The sequence below is a fragment of the Mytilus californianus genome, unplaced genomic scaffold, assembly GCF_021869535.1.
Source record: "Mytilus californianus isolate M0D057914Y unplaced genomic scaffold, xbMytCali1.0.p SCAF_5, whole genome shotgun sequence".
In the NCBI taxonomy this organism is placed as follows: domain Eukaryota; kingdom Metazoa; phylum Mollusca; class Bivalvia; order Mytilida; family Mytilidae; genus Mytilus; species Mytilus californianus.
The window spans coordinates 46,110,808-46,130,259 of NW_026262701.1; the positions used below are offsets into that span (position 1 = coordinate 46,110,808).

The 19,452-nt window shown below is 30.9% G+C and overlaps 3 long non-coding RNA genes across 3 annotated transcripts in view; 2 read left to right on the forward strand and 1 right to left on the reverse strand.

Annotated features, from left to right (window-relative positions):
• LOC127702332 (uncharacterized) overlaps window positions 1-16,817 on the reverse strand; it is a 56,523-nt gene extending 39,706 nt beyond the window's left edge. The window contains exon 1 of the long non-coding RNA XR_007982375.1: window positions 16,739-16,817. This is a non-coding gene — a long non-coding RNA (uncharacterized LOC127702332). The remainder of the gene's footprint in view (window positions 1-16,738) is intronic.
• On the forward strand, window positions 8,042-10,686 carry LOC127702329 (uncharacterized). The gene is made up of 2 exons (XR_007982372.1): window positions 8,042-8,678; window positions 9,320-10,686. It is a non-coding gene; the product is annotated as an uncharacterized LOC127702329 (long non-coding RNA).
• On the forward strand, window positions 14,830-18,881 carry LOC127702330 (uncharacterized). The gene is made up of 3 exons (XR_007982373.1): window positions 14,830-14,903; window positions 16,571-16,631; window positions 17,922-18,881. It is a non-coding gene; the product is annotated as an uncharacterized LOC127702330 (long non-coding RNA).
• Window positions 18,882-19,452: the final 571 nt, after the last annotated feature.

Sequence of the window (19,452 nt, forward strand, 5' to 3'; positions counted from 1 at the left end):
TAGTATCCACCAAGTTGAACTTGAAAAATATTGGTTTTTTTTATGAATTAAAAGCATTTAATTTATTGTTTAATGTTTACAAATGAGGCATCGCTTACCATCGCTGATTCGGTTGAAAAACAAGATTTTACACACATTATGTTCTTTAAGTATTTTCGTATTTTCACTATAAAACATTAGAATATTTTTCAAAAAAATAGAAATCCAACTCAGTGCCACCTAGCGTCATCATAGTTTTTCTCTATTTACAAGACAAATAAACGTCAGTCACTAGACAGCAAAAACATAAATGAAAAACACACAGGTGTCACTACTGAATCATGAACTGCCTACATGTACCCACCAAAAGACACTTGTTTCTGTTGTGTTTGTTCCTCAACCTTTTTTTTCTATTGTGTGTAGTCTATTGTATATTTATTTTATTTTTGCTGTTGTCTATGGCATTATCTATTTTTTTAAATTTTTGACTTTTATTGTTATTTTTGTTTCTGCATAATTTGATGTTGAAGCAAATAACCATTGGTTAATCTTGGATAAAGAAGACAACATCGTTATCATTCTGCGGTCAATTTTGATTTCAAATCTTCTTAATTCATTTCAGGAATTCTTTATTTTCATTTCAACGGGCCGAACTTCAAGTAAATTATTCCAAAAAACGTCAAATAACTAGAAGGTAAGTCATGTATATCCTAAAATTGTAGTGTCAATATTAAGTGTGAAGAGATTTTGATATAAATATTATAAAGCTACCACAATATATACATTTATTTAAAACAAAGCTACTATACCTTTATTCTTAACAAATTCCTTCATATAATAAAACACTTAATTTCGGTTCATTTCGTAGTGTAGCATAATCGACTCACAAATCTATTTATAGAATTGGATTACATTTTCTGAAAATCACTTGATATTAATATTTATGGACTAGTTTATGGACATAACAATTCTTTAATAAACATTAATCTTGCTTTTGATTGAATGATAGCATTCACAATAAGATTAATGCTTTGTGATATTTAAGGGGTCATTTTTACACTGTGTATTATGTTTCTTATTGTATGTACTACATATAAAAAGGCAGCAAAGCACTAGCTAGTGACATTATCTGCATAAAAACATAGAAATACGCTTACGAGCATTAAAGCTATCTTTACATCCCTGCAATACTGAATTTTATAACCATGATAACGAACGTACCATGGTTAAATATGAGATAATGTTTCGGGGGTGTTTAATAGATATGGACATAACTTTTATTCCGTTTTATTAATCCATTATATCTAGATTTTATGAATGAATGACTAATAATTATGAAAAATGTATTTTACTTAAAAGCAATATGGGCAAATATACAGACAGACTAAACATCATTAGCATGAAACTTTCTGGTAGAAATGGAGAGCAGTTTCAATCTGAACCGAAAACTTATTTGAATGATGTAATCTGGCAGAATGAACCCGATATGGTGTTTCTACAGGGCGACAATCCAGATATGACTTCATTTGCGCTCAAAGATTACCGCCAAGCAAAAGTAGCTTTCAGTTCGGAGACTGTGCTTCTGTACGACTCCAAACGATTGGAGTTAGAAACGCAAAATTGGTATGATTTAATACCAACTTTGAATGTACCTGGTGTACAATTAGGTCAATTGATTTACCCATTAATGAATATATTATCCCCTCAACCAACTCAACATATTGTCAAGCAGTTCCACTGCATCAGTTGGCATTGCAGCCTTACACAAGCAAAACCTAAGGAACTAGAGCAATTTGCTGAAAGTTACTTATGGTTGGCGCAATACCTGGCATGGACTAACGGCGTAGAGGTTCTGATTGGAGGAGATTTCAATTTGCCACTCCAGAAATTACAGGACCTCTTGGTAACACATAACAAATGTGTCCAGGGATCAATTGAAAATGTCAAGCCAATGTTCAGAAAAATGGGGTATGATGATGATATGACGGACAATACACATCGACCGGAACGTCGTCTCCGTCAGCTTAAATTACATACGTGCATCTCTACAGCTGGCAGCAACCAAAATGAGTATTTCGTTGCATCAAAAGAAATGCAACTTGGTAATACGGATATAATTGCAGAATCAAACGTTCCAGTGAGATGTGCTCAATCGGCGGTGACAAAACCGAAAAATGACCACAAGCGTCCTCCACCAATCAAGACAGAAATGCATATTCCAGCAAGGCCACCAAGACATAATGGTGGTTAAAAAAATATATTTTAATGAAAAATCATTTCACAAGTCAAACTGGCAAATTCATTCCTATTCTGTATATATATATATATATATATATATGTATATATTTAAAATATTGTATTTAAATCTAAAAAGTTGACAAAACAAAACAAAAAAAAAACAAAATAGAAATAACTTAATATTGTTGTGCGCATATATGTCATATCATGTTTCGAATAAGCTTACTGTAGAAATCATCACATGTCATAAATATAGTATTTTTTCTCGGCTTGTTATGTATAAATGTAATCATGAGATGCTGTTCATGTGACAATTTAAAAATGTATCATTATCCTATTTGTGTACAATTTAAAATTGTGTTCATTGCACCATCGATTGAAATGTTTCAGATAGTTCTATCATATTTATATATGATCCTTATTCTAAAAGAATTTTGTTTACCTTTATATACCTTATGTATACATCATATAGAATATACAACTATATTTAAACAGACCTATAAATATGTTTGATCACAATGGGAAAACATGTATATTAAGAGTTGTTTTACTTTAATTCAATTGTGTTAACATTTCTTAACAAAACCGTTTGCATAGTAATTTTGATATTCATTTGACCTAATTAAATATGTGTAAGTTATAATCGGTGTATTACGATCATGAATAAATTACTTTATAACTATTTTCTTCTTACTTTATTTGAATAATAATATGTAAATGTTTACTAGTCAATAAAATTACGTTTTATAAATTTGGTGATTTTTTGCTGAATATACCTTCACTAGGAATGCTCAAACCCAAAATTTTAAAAGCTGAGAATGTATGAATACTTACAAAGAATATTACTTAAAGAGCTGTAGCATCTTAAAGACATTAGTTTTGACTGGTTCCTAATTTAATCAACGGAATGTTGAAAAAAGCTATGTAATAAATTATATCATTGCCCAAACACTAACTTTTGAGCTGATGATACCATCAGAGACAAGCATTTTCCTAACAGCATTATAAACTTTACATTAAAAACCAAAATTTTGCGATATAAGCCCATCGGTAATTGGGATGAACCCAGATTCGTATGAATTGTCATTCCATGTGGGTAAAAACTTTTTTTAAATGCGCCTTATATATATGTAAAAGTATATAAGTATCTTGTTATTTGCATCACACATTTGCGTTAATTACAGTTCAAAAGATCTATGTGTCAACTAATTTATTACAGTTAACCCTTCAAAAAAAAAAAAAGAAAAAAATAACAAACCATTAATTGATTACGATGGACATTTTGATTAAATAACTTAGTCCAATACGGAGAACTGATTATTGTTTTGGGCGTCCAAAACTATAGGCATGCCTTTATAAAGAAAAGTTTTGAAATAAGTTCGACATGCACAATGTTATGTTCATTAAATTAAAATTACGAAGTAATGACCTCTTAATTATGCATTACTTATGTTGTGACGTCAGTTTTGGTGCATTTTGTTTCTAAATTTATAACCATTTCAGCGCAATTTACTGTGGTCGAAGCAAAAAATGTTTAGTATCTGAGATTCTGTATCATCATTTGAAGTATTTTAATACAGATCATGTTTGATCGTTGGTTGCGGTACAAAAATGCACAAAACATTGTATTTTGACAACATATCCGAAATGTACTGACTTTGGGGTTTATAATTTACATATACTTTTATGAAGAGATGTGTTTTACCTAGCATTAAGACTAATGAGATTGATTAGGAACTGAATGATGACTCACTTGATATTTTATGTTCAATTATAAATTCAATGTCATATTTGGCCAGAAGTCTTAATCAAGGGTTTATATCAGCAAATGTATCGGTTAGAAAATCAGTTTCATATCACTACATTTTGGGAATTGTCATGAAATGATTATCGAAGGTTTACATCAGCAGTTTCTATGAAAAGTCCGGAAATCAGCGCTGATCATTTTTTGTATTGTCCCTTAAAATGTAAATTCCATAGAAAATTGCATTGTAAGCGCTCTACAGTTTACAATTCTTGCCAGCTATCTATGACGTTTATATCAAAGGTTTGTATCAATTATGTGTCGGACGATTTTGAAAATCACCGCTAATCAATTATATTTACAGGAGTATGACGCTAAGAAATGTCAATTCTATATGAAATTACATTGTAATCGAACTCGGGTGTAGAATTATTGCCAGATATTTAAGAAATAAACATCAAAGGTTTATATCAGCAATGTTTCGGATGAGTTTGAAAATTAGCACTGCTTAATTGTTTTTGGCAGGATTTATGTCCCTTAGATAGGGAAATTATATATAGAATTGCATTGTAAAAACTAACAAAGACCACGAAAAGAAAAACACGTTCACAAAACGCTACATAGAAAACTAAAGTGTAAAAACACGAATCCCACCAAACACTGTGGGTATTATCAAATGCTCAGGAAAGGTAAACAGATTCTGCTTCACTGGTGAAACCTGTCGTATTACTCTTATACAGAACGTTGGCAAATAATATTAAGTAATTAGTGAATACTCTTATAAAGAAATTCTGAAAAACGTTTTTTCTGTCAGTGGAAGTTTGAAATTATAATCTGACGGCTAACTTCACATACATTTTTAGAAGGCAATGTTGCTAAGATTTAGCATAGATATGTAAATATATTTTTACAAAAAGATGGAAAAAAATCAAGAGACAATACGGATAACATTTTCTTTTTAAATGATAAATGTAGTCCTGTTTGTATGGACTTCTCCTTACATATTTACATGACTTGATCCATAAAGATAAACTGCCATAATATTATAAAATTTGTTTTTGTAAGATTTCTTTTTATTTGCTGTGATATACTGTATACAAACGAAATTGAGACTTCATAGGCATGCGGTGTTGATCCTGTGCCTTCTTTTAGTTTCATTGGTGTTTCATTTGACATCCAGGTATCATTGCAGGGAGATTAAAGTAAGAATGATTACTTTTATTGACCTATCTTGAAGTTTCGTCTACTAAGCTTCACCTACCCAGGTAATTGTGGCCTCTAGCTGTCAACCACAATTGCCTAATACCATTATATTCTAAATAATCTAAAATCAATCTCAATTTTGAAATCGTATATGCATCACCAATAGCTTTGAATGATAAATGTAGTCCTGTTTGTATGGACTTCTCCTTACATATTTACATGACTTGATCCTTAAAGATAAACTGCCATAATATTATAAAATTTGTTTTTGTAAGATTTCTTTTTATTTGCTGTGATATACTGTATACAAACGAAATTTAGACTTCATAGGCATGCGGTGTTGATCCTGTGCCTTCTTTTAGTCTCATTGGTGTTTCATTTGACATCCAGGTATCATTGCAGGGAGATTGAAGTAAGAATGATTACTTTTATTGACCTATCTTGAAGTTTCGTCTACTAAGCTTCACCTACCCAGGTAATTGTGGCCTCTAGCTGTCAACCACAATTGCCTAATACCATTATATTCTAAATAATCTAAAATCAATCTCAATTTTGAAATCGTATATGCATCACCAATAGCTTTGAAATAATCAACTGGCATATATTAGAATATAATTTGTATTTGTATTTAGGATGGTTATGTCATATCAAGATTATTTTCGTAAACTCATTATTTAACTTTTGTTTTTACTATTGTCAGAAGGAGTTCTTGAAAATCAATACATCCAGCAGACACACATTTGATATATCTGCCGCCATTTTTGACACATATATGAGCAACATGACAATAACAATGTGTTAAAATCAAGTTATTCTTTCGACACAGCATACGTGAAGCCATATTCATAAATAACATAAACTATCATGACTATAATGTTTATCTATAAAACATGTCTTATGTTTTATTTTGCTTACTACAAAATATTGATGAAATTCAATTGCCTTGAATGCTAAATGAACTTTGAAGGTATCTTTCACTTATTCAAATGAATGGAAATCTGCATAACAGATATTGTTTTATCTTTTCAAAATATTATTATTGAGTCAAAATTTAAGAAGATACCAAGCGGTAAAAATAAAAACACCACCAGAAGTAAATAGTTTGAATATTAGTTATGATTAGGGAGAGATTATTTGTTTTCATAGGGAAAATTTTATCAGAAGTCGTATAGGTAAAATATGACTAAAGCAGATTTCAAATATAGGGGGATTTTTAGCAATTGCGTAATAACAGATTTTTTTAATACACACCTTTGAGTGTTATCTTATTGCACAAAAAGGTGAATAACGTATCTTTAACTTTAACACGTGCAGTTTTCAATACATTTAGAAACTTTCTAACTTGGGTATTATCTAATATGTTATTATCTTGTAGAGTTTGCACGTAATATCATTAACGCATTTGTTTACCTTTTATACGATTAGCACTATCTTAATATCAGTACTAATCTTATCTGAAAACTATCAATATGTATAACCATGATAACAGGATCATTTATTGGAAGTTTGGCCTTTCATTATCTTAAAAACTATTTCTGTATAATTCATGCGGATTTCCAAAATCTATTTTAGGCTTTTGATCGAAATAAGTTTTTGTCTGAAAATTTTACTTCAAACATGTCAAAGTTATCATTTGGTCAGCAGACGAACTGCAGGTAATTGTTTCAAATTTGTTATAATCATTGCATATTAAGCTAAGGTAAAGCAAAATTGATATTTCAAAATTATTCAAAACACCTTATTTCACTACTGATCTTGGAAAATAAACACATTTTGAGGCAGTTTAATGTATTGTTTCTTTCAATTTCTTGATGCTGAAATATTTTAATAGAAACAAATACTATTGAAGTAAATACTTACCATTTATATATATTTACACAATGCGTATAAACATTTCTCGGAAAAGAATTCGATTGACCATAAATAGAAAATAGTAAGGCTATAAATATAGATATGGATTGTATAACACCACCGAACGTTACATAATAATGCAAATGATGTCTGAAATAATTATACAGGGAAAGATAGATATTGTAACGGGATTAATTATTTAATCATCGAAATGTATAGAATCAAAAAAATAATTATAATTTTCGTGTGACCGAAGCGTTTTTCTAGCTATACCTTCATAAGGAACGCTCAAACCCGAACAGTTGAAATCAAGTAATGTAAACTACTCAGAAACGTTAGGAGCTATATGAACAAAAAATATTAACAAAAATATCAAACTACATGGTAAAATCAAAAAGGGGAAGTCAATAAAACCTAACAAATTCAAGCAACTATATCAACCAACGGAACGAATGGAACACAGCTGCCATGTTCCTGCCTTGGTAAAGACATTTTCCATTGAAAATGGTGGGTTAAACCTTTGTTTAAGGTAGTTAAATCTGCCACTTTGTATTACAGTTGTTTACAGTTCCGTTACATTGACCAAATGTGATAAGCAACCAAAACAGACACAATTGGTTAACACGAAAATAAAATTGGGACCAGCAGCTTAACTGTGTAAATATTAATAACAGACATAATATACAAAAGGGACCTTAAAGAATTACCAAATGAATTAAGATCAACTTTGCACGAGGCAGTTGGAACCCTTTTTTGTAAAAATAGAGTTATAGAAGTGGATATTATAAATCATTACTAAGCTGATAAACCCTCGAGGAATAACAGTCCATGCTTACCAGCAGAGGTATCGACCCAGTGCTAGTGAAAACAAATACCTCTTCATAACTTTCGTGCGTATGAAGCGTGTTTCTAGATTCACCTTCATATGGAACCCCCATACCTAATTATATATTTACATATATATATATAAACATCACAAAGAAAGGAATGTAAAACGTAGAAACTATAAAGTGTAAAATACGTCTCGCCTTGCCAATAATATCAACTCATCCTAGATACCAGGATTCAAATTTTCTACGCCAGACGCGCGTTTCGCCTACTATAGAATCATTAGTGACGCTCAAACCAAAAGAGTTAAAAAGACAGAATAAAGTACGAATTTGAAGAGCATTGAGGACCCAAAATCCTGAAAGATTTTGCCAAATACAGTTTAGGTAGAAAATCCTTAGTTTTTCGAAAAAATCATAGTTTGGTAAACATTTAATCTATATTATGACCATATCAATGATAATTCATGTCAACACAGAAGTGCTGACTATTGGGCTGATGACATAAGAGACCAAAATAGATTTACCCAATAAATGCATTTTGAATCATGCTACTGCGCATGTTGCTGTCGTAATGAATAATGATAAAATGGTTCATTATATGCTAAGATCTATTTTTAAAAAGTATTAACCAATCATATCACACCACAAACATAGAAAACATCTATTAAACACTAGAAAAGTGACAACAGTAATTATTTTGCACCATTTTAAGATATTGGTACATTTTAGTCATGGTGTTTTATGACAACAAATTTTTTGCAGGCTAAACGCAGCAAAGGGTGAATTTCAAATTAGGAAAAAAATAGAATAAGACGAAGAGGAGCAGACAGTAAGTAAGTAGATTTCAAAAAATAAATAACACATTGTATGTTTAATAATAAAAGCCTTATTGTTTCAAATCTTAAAAGTAAAAATCATACAGTTTTGAACTTGTGTTGAGCGCTAAAAATATATTGATTATCATATTTAGGAATTTAAGAAATGTAATGTCAATACTGCTTTAGAGTGAATGATATCCGCGATGACTAATATTAACGACAGCGGTGCCAACCGAGTGGAAGTAAAATAAAATGATATTGTTTCCCTGATAAGATCTTTATCATGAAAGCACATGACCAAAGTTTGGAGAACCAAACCCTAGCTTAAACACAATTACATAGTGAAACTGTGAGATGTTGATAGATTCGTTTTTCTTAAATGAAGAACTTTTATTGTTTGAAAGCAAAGTTTAGCCTTATGTTTTAAGAATATATTAAAGCGATATATATTAATTACCTAACTTATCACATGTTTCTTCTAATACTTTTCAAAATTTCTACTCATTTGTTTTGTGTGTATATTTCTAATCTCGACCTGTGAAGAAATATTTAAATGCGATTCATGAACATGAGTTTACTCAATGTTGATAGCGTGAGAAATAAGATTTGACAAAGACCGTAACTGAATTAATAATTTTACTATACTTACCTTACAGAAATATACCATGGGGAGAGACACAGACAGGTTAAGCATCATTAGCATGAACGCTTCTGGAAGAAAGGGCAGGGAGTTTCAGGATTATCGAAAGTCTTATCTAAACGATGTAGTCGGACAAAATCAACCCGACATACTATTTTTGCCGGGAGACGAGCCTGATATGTCATCACCAGTGTTAACGGACTATCGTCAAGCACAAGTCGTTCACAATAACGAGACTGTACTTTTGTACGATACGAAGAGATTGCAATTGCAAACCGAAAACTGGTATAATCTGATACCATCGTTAGTGGTTCCTGGCATCGAACAGGGCAAATTGATGTATCCCTTAGTCAACATCTTGGCTCCTAAACCCACTCAACATATTGTCAAGCAGTTCCATTGTATCAGTTGGCATTGGGAGCTTACGCAAACAACATCCCAGGAACTGTATACGTTTGCCTCCTGCTATTTATGGTTGGCACAATATCTTGGATGGAGTCATGGAGTAGAGATTTTGATAGGAGGCGATTTTAATTTAAAACGTCCACAGATACAACAACTCGTAGATGAACATAATCAAAAAGTTCAAAATTCAATTGATAATGTTAAACCTTTCTTCAGAGAAATGGGCTTTTTGGATGACATGACAGATAATGTACATCGGCCAGGACGTCGGCTCCGACAACTTAAGCTTCACCAGTGTAAGTCTGTAGCAGGTATCAATCAAGAAACGGACTACTTCGTTGCATCAAAAGAAATGCAGTTATGTAAAACTGAAATGATGACTGCATCCACACTTCCAGGAAGATGTACCACACTAACATTAACCAAGCCAGCTAATCAGAGTTACTGTCCTTTGCCAACGAAGACAGAAATGTGCATTCCAGCAAGGCCACCCAGACACAATGGTGGTTAACTTAGTTTTGCTTAACATTTAAAGTCAAGAGCACACACTTTTCTATTATTATTTATAACATTATCATAAATGTCGTTGTTTGATTCAGTTTTCTTATGAGTTAGGGTATATAGTTTGTTAAAAAAAATGGGGAACAACTCTCCGAAATAATTAATAAAATTAAAATGTTAAAACTGTCCGTTTCATTTTCCTATATGTATTATTCTAGTTTCTCTACTGAAATATGACAAATGAGTTCATGCTGTAGATGTGAATTATGTCGGAAAAAACTGCTACTAGACACACAGACATGAATATTGTGTCTTAAATTTTCTTATTCAGAACTTAAACTTACCCCCTACAGCATATTGATGTATTATTTGGAATTTTAATATGATTATGAAGCGGCCTGTTTGTGTTCAATCGACAGCATGTAATTACTCTGTTAATCTGGGTACCTTTTTTGCCAATAAAACAATACTGTTTAATTTTGTGTTATAAATTTTGAACAAAGTACTAGTTGGAAAAATAATTACACCGCACATGTAAAACACTTACTTAGAAGATAAGGAAATTTGGTATGTTTTCGTATGAAAACAAAAGTTATGGACAATAAAATCTAAACAAGAAAACACACTATATGATACAATGTATGTTTGAATATACAAAACTTTACTCGTCAATTCTACTTTCATTTCCAATTTTTCATAAATTGATCAAAATATCTGCCTATGGCCTAAGTAGGTGATATACAAAATGATTTTACATGCGTAACACACGTTATCAAGTTATGTAATAATGTTCTTTCAAATATACAAATGGGATCATTTTGTTGATGTAAATTTGATATAATGTAAAGCTGCCACTTATTCGTCTAATGTACATACATCTCTTTAATAAACAATGAAAGTCAATAATATTTAAGAAAATGTTCAAAATAGTAGAATTTTTTTTAGAATATTCCAATTGCCTTTCATCAAAGTTCAATAACCTAAGTTCCACCCAGCATTATTTTATAAAATGAAGCAACTACCATGTGGTATTGTGTAACCTTTCATATACGATTCTGGAAATATAAAAATGAATGTTTCCAATATAAGCCCCAGTAAATGATCAATACATATCGGTTTAATATACTGCATTTAAATTGCTACAATCGTAATCGTACCACAAAAGAGAATATTCATATGTTGTGGTACTCCACTGTTCCAGGTTGGGGGCAGGTTGCATTATTTCCCATTTTGTCATCCCAGGACCTTTTATAGCTTACAATATGACTCGGGCTTGCTCACTGTTAAAAGCATTATGACCACTTGTTTCGTTCAGATCTGTGTCCTTTGTTCTGTATTTTATTGAGAGGTGCATTATTAGCAATCTTATTATTTTACAGAATCAAGTTAAAAAGAATGCAAAGTTACAGACAAAAACACGAAAATATTTATATAAGAGAACTCTACACAAAACCACAGGCTAATTGTATATATTATTCACAGGAAAAATGCGCAATTGACTATAAAGACTGAAAAAGACTTAATAGTTCCTTCAGATTTTTTTTATATGACTGTCCAATCAAAATGATCGTCTGAGTCTAAAATTGATTTACTAGTGTAGTAAACGGCTGGGTTTGGAGAGGAACAAGGGCTTTTAATTCACCTTTTCAATTTTTGATACACACGTTTTGGATTTATTAATAGCTTTTAATAACGAACTTTTTTTTTTATTTTTGAAAACTTTCACCTATCTCTGCTAGTAATTGGTGACCGCTTGTTATATTTAGTTTTTGTTCGAAAGAGGATTAATTGTGTTATTTTTTCAAACTACAATGGAAAGATGTTTTTTTTTCATGCCTGTACAAAGAGTGAGGAGCTTTTAATTTAGTGGTTGTCTTTGATTGCTTTTTGGTTTTCTTTGTTTATTGTTTTCAGCATACATCACGTCGTTGGTTTTTCTCTTTTGAATTATTTCACATCTTTTCACGCAGGAGGCTGTTAGGGCTTACTTTATTGTGTGGATTTTGTTCATTGTTGAATGCCGTACGGGGACCAATAATTGATAACAATCTCGTCCTATTGTCTCTGGTTGATAGTTGTATCACTGAAAATCAAACGACATCTCCTTATTTTGTATTATAAAAAAAAAATATATCACTGCATATCGTGCAGAAATAAAATTTCGCTTCTCCCAATAGTTAATTTAAAATTTATCAATAGATCGGAGAGTATCATGTTTAGATCAGAGCCCAACGTTACTTTGCACAATGTTATACCTCATTTCATTTAGGTGTTGAATCTAGAATTATTATCTACAAAGTTACAAAGTACGAACTATATTGACTAATGTGAAACGTATCTTATCTATGAGTAACAAAACATTAAATATATTTAGCCGTACTTGTATCACGTCAACTTACAGTTTTCGTTATTTTAGTAATTTTGTAAATTGTAATATTTTTCATGGTATTCCCGAAGGGGATTATTATATAAAATGTGATATGTGTCTTTCCTTGTTCCTGTTATGTTTCGGTTTCATTTGCGTATATATAATAGTGTTTTTTTACCATATTGAAAGAAAGCTGTCAAAAATTTTAAATGTTCGATATTTTGAATATTACTTGAGAAATGTATATGTATTTATTATGAGAAGGACACACTAATGTCAGAAATAAGTCATGTAATAACTTGAACTTTTCTATTTACAGTTTCTGTTTGTGTCTATTTAAGTATCTGCAAAAAAAAGTTGATAGATATTGTCTTTCAAAGGCAATAACTCCTATTAAGGATCAATTAACGGTTTAGGCAGTGTCCTACTTATTTCAGATCTAAATTTGCTGCAAAGTTTTGCTTTTCACAATTTCTCTCTAGTTATCATGATTTCAGCATAAAAAAGGTCAATATCGTCTTTCAAGGGCAATAACTCCTATAAAGAATCAATTTACGATTTTGGCCATGTTGACTTATTTGTAGTTCTTAATGTTACTGCTGTTTATTAAAATAGTAATGTATAAAATTTGTGCGTCCGTTGCGCTTTTCTTTATTTACCCTCAAAACGAAAACAATAAAAACAATCTTGGAAGGTGCTCAAAAAGAGCAATAACTGTTAAATTGATTGTCTGATTTTTCCATAATTGATAAACTCTGACCTGATAATTTTCACTCAGTCAATATGTCATCTTACTTCTTCAGATTGAGATACAAGCCAGAGAACTTTGAAATTAGCTAACAATTTACTCTTCAGGTGCAAAAAGTAAAACAATGTTTGTTTGAATTTTTTGCTATTCTATAAGAGAAAGACTTCGACCTTCCGATCATTTTGACACTCTCAGTTTTGATATAACCGCGCTAATTTTGAGATTAAAGCCAAAAACTGCAACACTTCCTATCAATTGACATTTCAGGAGCAACAACTCTAAAATGTGTGAGATAGACCTAGACCTGTTCATCATTTCTACCTATATCAGCATGCTCTGACTGCTTTATTTTCTTGACGTATTAGTAAAAACTGCAATTTACTCGCTATGGTTTTTTAAGCAACAGCAACCATGTTTGTTGGTGGATCAAATCCCCGTATAAAGTTTTAAACTAAATCCCCATAAGAACATTATAGTAAACTAGTAACATTTATTAATTAATCCCAGTAGTTTCAGAGATACTGTTTTTTGAAAAGTTTACGAAGACAGACAGACGGGCGAAAGACCGACGTACGACGACGGACGCCAAGTGATCGTAATAGCTTACCTGGCGTTTTTATTCCAGGTGAAATAGAATAATGAAAAACCATAACCTCAATTAAACCTTTTAACTCCGAAAAGACTAGAAAATGAATGCGGTACTTCAATGTGTCTTGAAATAACATATAATTTTAACAGTCTTTTGTTAGAAGTGTATTTTTTTACATGTATTAATAAACATATAAAAAGTGAATATTCCAATTATAATTGGAATAAACTCTGACAAGTTATCTTTGAACGGAGTGTGCTCCTCCTTTTCTGTCTTATTAAGACTCGCAAACGATACTTTGCAAGGAAACTCATTTTAGTCCTTTGAGTTAGAAAGTCAAAAACTATCATAGATATACCAAATAGCATCCGTCAGATGTTTATAAGACATTTGTCTGTAAAAATCTGTATTATATTATTGAAATTGTCTTACAGATTGGCATTAGGGTTTCATACTTACAGCAAAACATGCAAAAAACTACCCAAATATCTTCATTTAGACAAGTTGTCACTAATATTTAGATACATGAGATATGAGCAACAACTTTACCTAAAAAGATATTTCGTGTCAAATGTTATGAAAATGTGTAAAATATCTTTTTGGATTGAGCTATTGCTCATATATATTTTGATCAAAACCTATACGCAATAGGTCGCACGTGAGTGACGTACAAGTTTGAATTCATGACTATTTTATATTGGCGAATATGCAAAAATTATCCCAAAATGTATATTTTCAGATTTGTCTATATATTTTCTATACACCAAATATCTTTTCTTTAAATTTTATGTGTTTCCGTATTTAAAACATTCTATTATATCTTAATCTATTTAAGTATACCCAAAAAAGCCAGTACTTATTTTAAGCTTGGTGATCAGATGATATTTATAGTTGGAACTTTTCTAGGCTGTAAGTTTTAATCATTTTCTGCGTAGAATATTTCTTATAGACATCGCTACATTCTATACGCTTACATACTATTTATACAGGTAAGGGTTTCAATTTTATTCGATAGATTAATCTCCGAACTTATATATTAAATATAACTAATGTTTATTATATTTTCAACATTGTTTTAACACTACACATGCTACATGCACAATGCAAGAAGTTGTATAAAAATCATTCCATTAGAAAAAAAAAGCACGACCCCCTCTACTGTAAATACTGATTTTATAAAAAAAAATGTTAACAGACAAAGAAATAGATGAATGCTTGAATGTATTTTATTGCATGTCAAGAAGTATATATTTTTTTTATCTACTGCAATATTTTCTTTATTTACTAAACCGTCTTGTTTATACGTTACAAATCAATAAATGCATACAATGTAAATCCAAAGTGTAAATTGTGTTGTGCTCTATTTTTACATTTTATTTGCATCAACACATTTCAGCAATTATTTTTCGAAATACAAAATGTACATTTTTTAGTTGTTTGTAATTTTTTTTTTTATATTCCATTTGAAACCGATACTAATTTGGTTGATATGACTGATTGACACATGCATCAACATATATATATATATATATATATATATATATTGGTATATTTTACAAACCTTTGTCGTCGAAATAAAATAGTGTCTGATTACACGAAGTTAAAAAATTCAATATAAACGTTAAACATACTAATGTGAAAAAAATTTAACAGTTAAAAGTAACCTTTATTTTAAATCTTCTGTAATCGAAACACGTCTTGATATGTGTATAAACAGATTTAAAATGACAGATATTTCTGCGCAGTTTGTTTACACATTGCAAATTTTTCAAAATAATATTGGATAATTAAGAACTATTTTTTAAACGGTAAAGCATTCAAAGGACTTAAGTTAGTTGAAACTGTCAAGTGTTCTTTAAAAACAATTATCAGAGAATTGAAAAATTTCATTTTAAAAATCTGCAAAGTATTGAAACTTCTGTTTTATACAAATAAGCAATGGCAATAGAAGGTGGATTTAAGTAGAGGAATGCTAGCTATTAAAAAAATACCTCAAAAAAAACATTGGCAAGTAACCAAAAAAGGTAGAAATAATCAGTTAAGTTAAAATCATAGGCATATATTATTGAACAAAATATTTTTTTCTCAATCTTACCATATGATAAAACGTAAAAAGTAAATAAAAATGAGTATTAATAATGTAAAAGGAATACAATGTGTATGAAGTATTGTCAGTCAAAATATAATGTTCATACATTATTATATGTAAAATTCAATTTTAATCTATTTGCGTTTTCAAACAAATCATAATAGTAAAGATATAAAGATCATTTCGGTCTACTAGTCATGTTTATGTCCATTATCTAATACATAATTCTTTTATTAATAATATCAATAAAAGATCACCTATTTACTCATAAGCTACAACACAACAAGTCATATTAATGCTTTATCATTCCCGAACTATAATACATTAATGTTTTTAATGAATTTTGAAAAATAATAGCTTAACTGTTTGCATAGAAGTTTCCATCGATTTTTTTTTAAATCATGACACATTTTCTTTAAGAGGCATCTTATTTCATTATACAATACTATTACGTGATAATATTAGACAATAACGTGATATTTTTCCATCTTAGTTATATTACAAAATTGTAAAGAGACATTATTTTTAAGGAGTCAATTTCAATTTTAAACATTATTTTTATTTCAGGACTATTTTTATTTACATCTCAACGGACCGAACTTAAGGACAAATAAAAGATATATAGAAGGTAAGTGATATATGTCCTTAGATAACAGTGTCAAAGTGTGAAACTATATAAATGAAATATTATTAGAGAACCAAAACTAATAAATATATAAAACAAAGCTTCCCTACCATTACGTTTTAACAATCTCCTTCATATCATACAAAAGAAATTATCTCTTGACTGAAGCTTATTAATCGACCTACATATTTATTTTTAGAAATGGATTACATTTTCTGAAAATCTGTTTAATAAAACCATTCACGAACGTGTTCATGGACATCACAATTCTAAAAAGAAAGATATCATTGCCGATGATGGAATGGTAGCATTTACAGTCAGGCTATAATATTTGTTTATTTTATTGTGATATTTTGGAAGACTCTGTTTGTACAAAAATACGGATCTACTCGTATGTTTCAGCTGAAAGATGACTCATATGCGTAATATACAAGCGAACAAAAAAAGCTGTCTTGTATGTACTACAAGTCAATGGGTCGCAAGGCAAGAGTTACACTATCTTTATCATAAATAAACTCATCATAGATACCAGGAATACTTTTGTATACACCAGACGCGCGTTTCGTCTACAAAAGACACATCAGTGGGGCTCGAATAAAAAAGTTAAAAAAAAAAACAAATTAAGTACGCAGTTGAAGAGCATTGAGGACACGAAATTCCAAAACATTTATTTTGCTATAGGAATATGATTAATAACGAATATAATATGGCTTTTTCTATATTGCACCCGTATCAACCCAAGACACCAACATAATCCCAAGAGCTCTACTCGATGGATTTTATTGATTGGGGATTGATACGGTGTGATATATTATAAAAGCCATATCATATACATTTTATTATATACCTCAAGTAGATGTTTTTCACCTGCCATAACGTAATATAAAGATAAAGGGTCTGATAAAGCCTTTGCAAGTTAGACTAATATCAATGACGTGATGTCATACAGTTAAGTGGTGTGATAAAGCCTTTTTAATCGCGACTGATATCGATATCATCACAAATGGCTGATGCAGAACGATTGCCATTCATTGTATTACACATACAATTTACCGGTATTTTCTTCTAAGAATATAACAAGGGTCATTATAGGCAACTGTAGGCACTCGCGGTTAGGAATTGTAAAATCAAGGTATCAAAGTTGAATATTGGTAAATGTTCTGTGTTTGTTTTAGTTAGAGAGAGGCGAAGCTTAATTTAGTTTATTACAGTTCCATTTCAAGAAATATAAATTTAGGACCAATATTTATTAACAACTATTTCATAATTGAATTCAAACTCCTTTACAAACAGGCAAAATGGGAAAAAGTACAGACAGACTTAAAATCGTTGGCTTGAATCTATTTGGGAGTAATGGAAAGCAGATTCAATCGGACCGGAGATCGTTTTTGGATGATGTAATCTGGCATAATGAGCCCGATATTTTGTTTCTCCCAGGAGACAATCTAGATATGACCTCATTAGCACTTGAAGATTATGGCCCGGCAAAAGTGACTTTCAACTTGGACACTGTGCTTCTGTATGATACTAAAAGATTGCAGTTACCAACGCCACATTGGTATGGCCGAATACCATACTTTGAGGTTCCTGGTATAGATAAGGACAAATTGATGTACCCATTGATGGATATCCTGTCAACACAACCAACTTCACATGTTGTCAAGCAATTTCATTGCATTAGTTAGCACTGGGAACTTACACGTCAAACGAATTCTCAGAAGGATCTATATCAATTTGCTCGACAAAACTTATGGCTTGCGCAATACCTGGCATTTCTTTCAGGGGTAGCAGTGCTGATTGGAGGAAATTTTAATTTATCACTATCGCAAATAAAACCACTGGTGGAGGAGCATAACAATCAAATCCAGGGGGTAATTAAATTTGTCAAGCCAATGTTCAGACAAATGAGGTATGATGATGATATGACTAATAATATTCATCGACCGGAACGTAAACTTCGTCAGCTTAGAGTTCACGAGTGCACATCTAAATATGTCAGCAAACAAAGAGCAGAGTATTTCGTTGCATCAAAACAAATGAACCTTTGCAATATTAAAATGATGGCAGAATCCAAAGTTCCAATAAGATGTGCCCAACCAGAAGTGACGAAACCAAAAACTGGAAGTTACTGCTCATTATCCGTCAAGACAGCAGAATTGTGTACTCCAGCAACTCCTACAAAACACAGTGGTGGCTAGATTGATATTTTTTATGAAAAACAAAATAATTTCTTATTAATATTTTAATCAATTATTTTAGCTAATTCATTTTCATTCCATTTACAATTTTTTGAAAAAAACAAATGACTTAAAAAGAAAAGCATAAATAGAGAAAAAACAGAAAACAAAATCCCGTAAATAAAGGCAACAGTAGTATACCGCTATTCGAAATTCATAAATCGATTGAGAAGAAAACAAATCCGGGTTACAAATTAAAACTCAGGGAAACACATCAAATATAAGAGGAGAACAACGACACAACAGAAACACAACACTAAAATGCAACACACACAGAAACGAACTATAATATAACAATGGCCATTTTCCTGACTTGGTACAGGACATTTTACGAAAAATAATGGGTTGAACCTGGTTTTGTGGCTAGCCAAACCTCCCGCTTTTATGGCAATGTTAAATATAATATTAAAATGACAAGATTACATTACAGGACTACAATACAAATAAATGGGAGAACATACAGGACAGAAACACACACAAATAATAGCTATCAAAAGGTACCAGGCTTATAATTTAATACGCCAGACGCGCGTTTCGTCTACATAAGACCCATCAGTGACGCTCAGATCAAAAAGTTCGAAAGCCAA